Here is a 6,587-nt window from a genome sequence, read left to right on the forward strand (position 1 = left end):
TTTACAAATAAATTATCAAATAGGCAATAATTCTTCAGATTCTAAGAGAATACAAGCAGCACAGTGGCCTCAGGGACGATACACATGTTAGAATACAATAAAAGAGCAGTTCCTCAGGCCTATCGCTTATAAATTAGGTATTTATCAATAGAAATAATGCAGATAACAGAATAACAGAACGGAGCTGCACTTTGACTTGCTGTGAATGCTGGCGCTGTGCAAGGGCGTTGTGGAACAGCCTTGGTCAAAATCCGCCAAGTTCCTTGGTTATTTGGGCTTTTTCGACAATCCCGTGGGCGACAACTAGCCGCACCCTGTCATACCGTAAAATGGGGTGTTAAGGGACAGTGGGGTGATAAGGGACAGTTGCGTGGGAAAAACTTTGAGTCATGCTAAGTTCCTAATTTGAGAAGGTTAAATAAAAACTTGAGTTTGGTAGTTGACACTGATTTGTTCTTGACTATAGGACAAAATGGCATGGTTTTTCATGCAAGTGATTTGGTTCAAAAATTGTTTTGAAAATCATGCTACATTTTCACAAAATTGAGTCATCTCCAAAACTCTGTGTGTATCACATAAACTAGTAGGTGTACACTCGGGGGCAGATTGATGTTTCACCACTTCCTACCCATCGAGCTCCCATGGATCAGTAGTGGCTGCTGCCAGTGTTTGCCCTCAGCACTGCTCAGCACTGCCTGCCAATGCCAGTGCTGCCAGTCCTGCCACTGACAGCAGCCAGTGCTGAGCCATGGGAGCCCGATGGGTAGGGAGTGGTGGAACATCAATCTGCCCCCGAGTGTACAGGTGAAATGAATGCATAGGTGTATTGTCACATGTATTGCACATGTTTCCTGAAAAACTTATACAAATCCACCCATTCATTCATCATCCTCTTCCTCTTTTCTGGACACATGCATATTTTGAGGTGGATGTGGGGTGCTAAGGGACAGGGAAGAAAAAATAAAAAATAATATCTAAATATAATTTCATAAAGTTTTCTTTCAGTAGGCATGGAAAACAGCAAATTCCACATAAAATGCTGGCAAGTTCATGCTTTTATCTCTAACACATCTTAAGCTATATAACAATACACCTCAAAAGCCCCGTACCTAACACTCTTTAACAATGATGGGTCAATGAAATGTGATGTCATCATAAAAAGGCCAAAACAAATAGGGCAACATAATGACAAGTGACTAGCTTCAAAATGGTTTTTTGTTGATGACAAAAGGGTACTTTTTGGTTCTGTTTACCTTATAATTAGCACATTTTCCAGAAGCGTAAACCGCATTACATGTAATTGGCTAATAAGGCCATTAGTGGTGAATGAACCTGACTTGTTTTGTGACAGAATATGCAAAACATTTCAATAAATAAATTGTGTAGCCTTTCACACCCAAATTGTGAGCATTTGATGACCATTTCTTGGAATAATATAGGTGTCCCTTAACACCCCACATTGGGGTGCCAGGGGACAGTGATGAAAAATAATAAAAAATAATATGCATGTATATATTTAAAAAAATTTATGTAGCAGGCTTGTAAAGCACCAAATTCCACATAAAATGCTGCTAAGTTGATGCTTCTATCCCCAACCCTTCTTAAGTTATATAACAAAACGCCTCAAAACTGTCCCTTAACACCCCGTTTTACGGTACTTCAAAAAGCCACTTTGTCATAACCCATGACGTCACGTGGCTGCCAAGTGCCATTTCTAGTTGGAATATAATTAGGCGGAAAATGTCCAAGGTATGCCAAAGAACTTGGTGCATTAAATGGTAATGACTGTATTTCATGGAACTGTGGTACTTATACAAATTCCATCGATTTTTATTTAAAACAAATAATTTGGATAAATTATTAGTACCTACAACTCAACAAATGAGCTTCCATATGCTATCTCTACACGCTATCTTGGTCTTTTCTGCCAAATTACATTTGGACTTTCTAGGCGATTCCAATGCAGCCACAGGCGACTACTGGCCGCATGGCCTGAGAATATTTGTGTGTAGTAAAAAATGGGAAGCGTGTGGTGGCGTGCGTGAAGCAGGTTCTGGTAAGTAACAAGCGCTCTTTCTATAGTGTCAGTGGCAATGGTAGCAACCGTTACAATAGGTCGAAATTTTTCAATAGTACCGAACATTTCCACTGTGGCTAGATTAGTTATATCTATTGATTAATGTTAACCAAAGGTGTTACCATAAATAACCGCCTAAAATAGCCAGATAATTTACACCTAAACCAAATTATGAACACTGATAAGTATAGGCACCAATAGCTCGGACAAAACATAACCAAACCTAACCTAACCTAAATTAACAAAACCTAACCTAAACTTACCAAAAATGCACCTACCACCTACATCAACAACCAAAACCTAATTGTGTTGTTATTGAAATTAGACTAAATTAACTAGTAACAGGAAAATCAGAATTTTATTAGCTTTTCGATGTTTGCAAATAATTAACAATATTTCACATCGAAAAACACCTATACTATACATTTTTACTAATGTTTGAACAGGTACCGTTGGAACTTTTCACCCAATAATGTGTTAGGTCGGGATTTATTGTGAAATGTCATTTACCAGACGTCCCATTTATGGAAGGAGCGTCCCAATCTTTGGAAAATGCCCTTTGTTACGGCTGAAAGCCTCAAAACCCAAAATGATAACAAATAAAATAAATTAAATACTACGTGTATTGGTAATGGGGTAGCAAGGGAAAAGGGGAAAGAAAATGATAAGACGACGAGACACTTCAAACTCCGAAGCCGACGAGATGCAGATCCGTCTGACGTTCAACCAAATAAATTGCAGCCAATAATGTAACCAAAGTAGTGCAACGAGAATCTTGAGTGCAACATATACATTTGCTTTGCAACCTGTTTGCAACGTTTTAACAGTAATCTTACCTTGTTCTTGCCCTATCTTTCTCTGATTTCGGCCGAGATCTAATCAAAAAGTCAAAAACCACGCCGACGCGTTTGTCTCAGACGCGCCGCAGACACATTGACCTCTATAGAGGTCAATGCGGCGACACTAAAACGCAGCAGAACATCGTTAAAGTGCTGCTCTACGAGTCGCGACTACTAAACCAAAGTATATCGGCCGTCACACCCTTCTATTTTTAAAAGAGCATTCCAAAAATGGAAGCTTCCAAAAATGAAACAGATAACCACAGTTTCCCCAACTCAGCGTAGATCCCTAAAATAAATTGTGAACTTGAACTGAGATAGGTATCTACCTACCAGTCTGCAAAATGTGGCAGGGAGCTAGACGAGATTTTCGGGGCAGACAAAGTCCTGCCCCAAATCAGAATGCTGAGACCGGGGCAGCTCAATTGCTGCCCCTAATAATGAGAATGATCTAACGTTATATTGATGTGGGAGGTGGTGTGCATTCGAAATCATTGGGAGATCAGAGATGGACCCCTTTGGCTGACGGCAACACGCTACGAGACAAAAGATGGAAAGTGAGATATACTTGATCACACAAAAACATTTTCTATTAAAACAAATCTTACTTACCTCCGGCTCCCACAAGAATAAACGCGGCACAACGGCACAACAGACGATGCGAATTGCGAGCCACGCACGCCACCTGAAAACCAAGGCCCTAAAATACAAGTGAGGGGGCCAGGCCAGACGGTCAGTCAAAGTAAATCCCACAAAAGCCCATAAAGCTCCTGATTTTACCCACTATTTTTGGGGGTGAGCACTAGATTTACATAAGAAATAGGTAATTTATTTTCATAGATAAGTACCAGTGCTCAAAGTGTGGGGTCCGACTGCTCTGGTTTCATAAGAAATGCAGGGTCGCGACCCCTCCGAACACAACGTCGATGACGCCCCTGAGCTGGAAAGCACGGCCCGTTTCAAGCTGGAGAGGGCCCGTGTTCCAGTCTAAGAGGTCCCGTTTCAAGCCTGAGAAGGCCAGTGAAATGGAATCGGAGGCAGAATAAGTGGAAAAAACGATGAATTTTCGTTTTCGGAAGGGGATATCACGATTCTTTTTCTAGGAAATTATAATTATATGCGTAGTAAAATATGTGGAATTTACAATAATGTACCTATCCATTATGATCTACAGGCCTGCATGCATCGATACTGTGAAAGTGCTTCATATGGCAGCTTCGTTGGAAGGTAAAAGAAAATGGTATAGGTAAAAAAAAAGAAATATCCATTCAGGGCGTACTTGATCCGAAATGAGTGCAGTGCGCTTAAAGAAACCGTATGTATAAACACACTGCGCTGTTACCTGAACCATCTTTTCCAGTTTAGGCGTAGTTTTGCGCAATTAGTACTGACAATTCCGGAAAAAAGCTTCCCGTGCCAAATAGGCTGCAGGCTGCCATTGACGTATTTTCCAGTCAAAATATACATATTCGTAATGCTTTTTCAATTCTCTGTCCATCGACGATTGAAATTATTTGCAATCGTTACGACACAAATAAATAGGCTCAAAAGTTAACGAACCTATAAGGGCACACCCCTTCCGCTTAGAGCGCACCGAGATATCGCAGGTCACGTGACTGCGCTTCAACCGGAATCCCCCGTCCAGGCAGCTACAGATTTTCACCAATCAAATTAGCCTAATAACTTAGTAGCAGCGTGGGTGCGTGAGATTGGGAAGTCATATTTATTTTGTAATATTTTCTACACTTTTCAAATTTCTATAAGGGTACCTGTGCATTGTGCCAATTTTACACCATTGTTAACATCTGCATTTGCCTATGGACCGTTTGCTATCACTTGAATACCATGTGAATAAACATCATAAGTCATAAGCCAGCTTGCTAGATGACATCAACTGGTCGCAATTAAACGCCGTGCTTCTATTTGCCGCTTAGGTCGCTTAGATTTGTTAAACATATCCCACAAGTTTTGAAACATGTAAGAACATCATGGAGAAATCGGATTGCAGCCGGGTTTTCAGAGAACCAGCACTAATCCAATAGATACGATGTCCGTTAATGGAAGAGTTTAGCGCTAAGTCGCAGCTGGAAAGCTAACCAGTAGCTAGCGAATTCAAACGGTAAAACATGCCGAATTACACCGAATCAAGCTCATAGCGAAAGGAACGAAAGGTTCCTATAAAAATAGCTTATAGTATTTTGTGTTACATTCCCAGCAATTCTACGTTTCAGTAAAAATGTAAGATAGCGAACAGCGATTTAATCTCGAACGATGGGAAATAACATTTGTTTTGCGTAGGGAAACGAATTGTGATTAGCTTTGAAAGTTGAATAGCTTTAATGGGAGTATGTCTCTGCAGCGGCCGAAGCTGCGATTATGTTATGCAATGGGAAATTAGAATTAAAAAAAAAAACATTAGCTTAAAGACACTTTAAAACTTCTTTTGTCGATCATCTCCAATGCATTTCGGTGAGTGGTGTGCTTGCTCCATTGTTTTGGTTGTTTGTCGACGTTCGGATATAAATAGCAATGCTGTCCGGCCTTGTGACAGTGCACAATACACCTGCGTGATGGGTAGAATCCGTGCAGTGAACCTGTCACGGACGTTCGAGCCGGTTCGGTGTGGCAGGACAGCCGCTCCTCAACCAATGGACGACGGTACCAGAGCCAGAGCCAGAAAAACAGTCCCACCAGCCAACCTGAGGCCTCAACAATGGATAATCTGCCTCGGCCGGCCATGAAAGTGCTCTCACCAGTGCAATTAGTACACGATACAGCCGAAGAACATGCTAAAAGTCTGTCCGGCCGCGGTTTGAGCGCCGAACAATCCTCATCGCTCAGTTCCCGTCGCGCTGGGCCCAGGATAAGCTGGGGCTTAACACCTTTTACACGAAAAAAATGTCCCTAAATGTTTCAAATTTTAAAGGCACCTGTTTGACATGTTTTCACACTCGCTGCACATGGAAAGCACGCATGTAATGTGCCTCCATATTTGTCGCTCTTGGATGTTTTTGTCACGTCGTGCAGGCTTTGGAGCAGCATTTTACTACTATCCGTGATGTAGCGAGGGGCATGGCGATGGCCGGCAGATAGATACGGACCATGTGAATGGAGTCATGTCGAGAACTGGCCACTATACGGAAAACAGCTCACTGATATGGCATCTTTTTCGCCGCTAAGCTGCATCATATGTGTATAGGCCAACATTCGAACAACCAACTTTCATTTTTGCCTGGTGGACAAAATGCTGTATTCAACATCAATGCGTTGAGGGTTTACGCCATTTTGGCCCACTCATATCACCAGCGATCTAAGCAATGTGAGGTGCAAAGGAATATGGACCTGTAAAGGCTATGTTGGTCCTCTTAATTCTAATTTCTGGGATAAGGCATCGCTTGTCTCAAAGACGGCTTAGGCCCGTCGAATCCAGGCAAAATCTGTTTTGCACCTTTGTAAATATACCGCAATACTTGACAAATTGTACCGTAAATTTATATTTCGTTTCATATGGATAAGGTCACGTTTTCCTTGTGGAGTCTGTCACTGAGAGATACAACTAAACCATCGATCCACCTGAAGACATGGGGTATGAGGACATCATCTGTTCGGCATTTGAGCACGACCACTATCACACTGAAAATGTTTTCTTGTTAGTGGCATTTACTGACAAA

The sequence above is a fragment of the Amphibalanus amphitrite genome, unplaced genomic scaffold (genome assembly GCF_019059575.1).
Source record: "Amphibalanus amphitrite isolate SeventyFive unplaced genomic scaffold, NRLGWU_Aamphi_draft 001050F_arrow, whole genome shotgun sequence".
NCBI classification, from domain to species: Eukaryota; Metazoa; Arthropoda; class Thecostraca; order Balanomorpha; family Balanidae; genus Amphibalanus; species Amphibalanus amphitrite.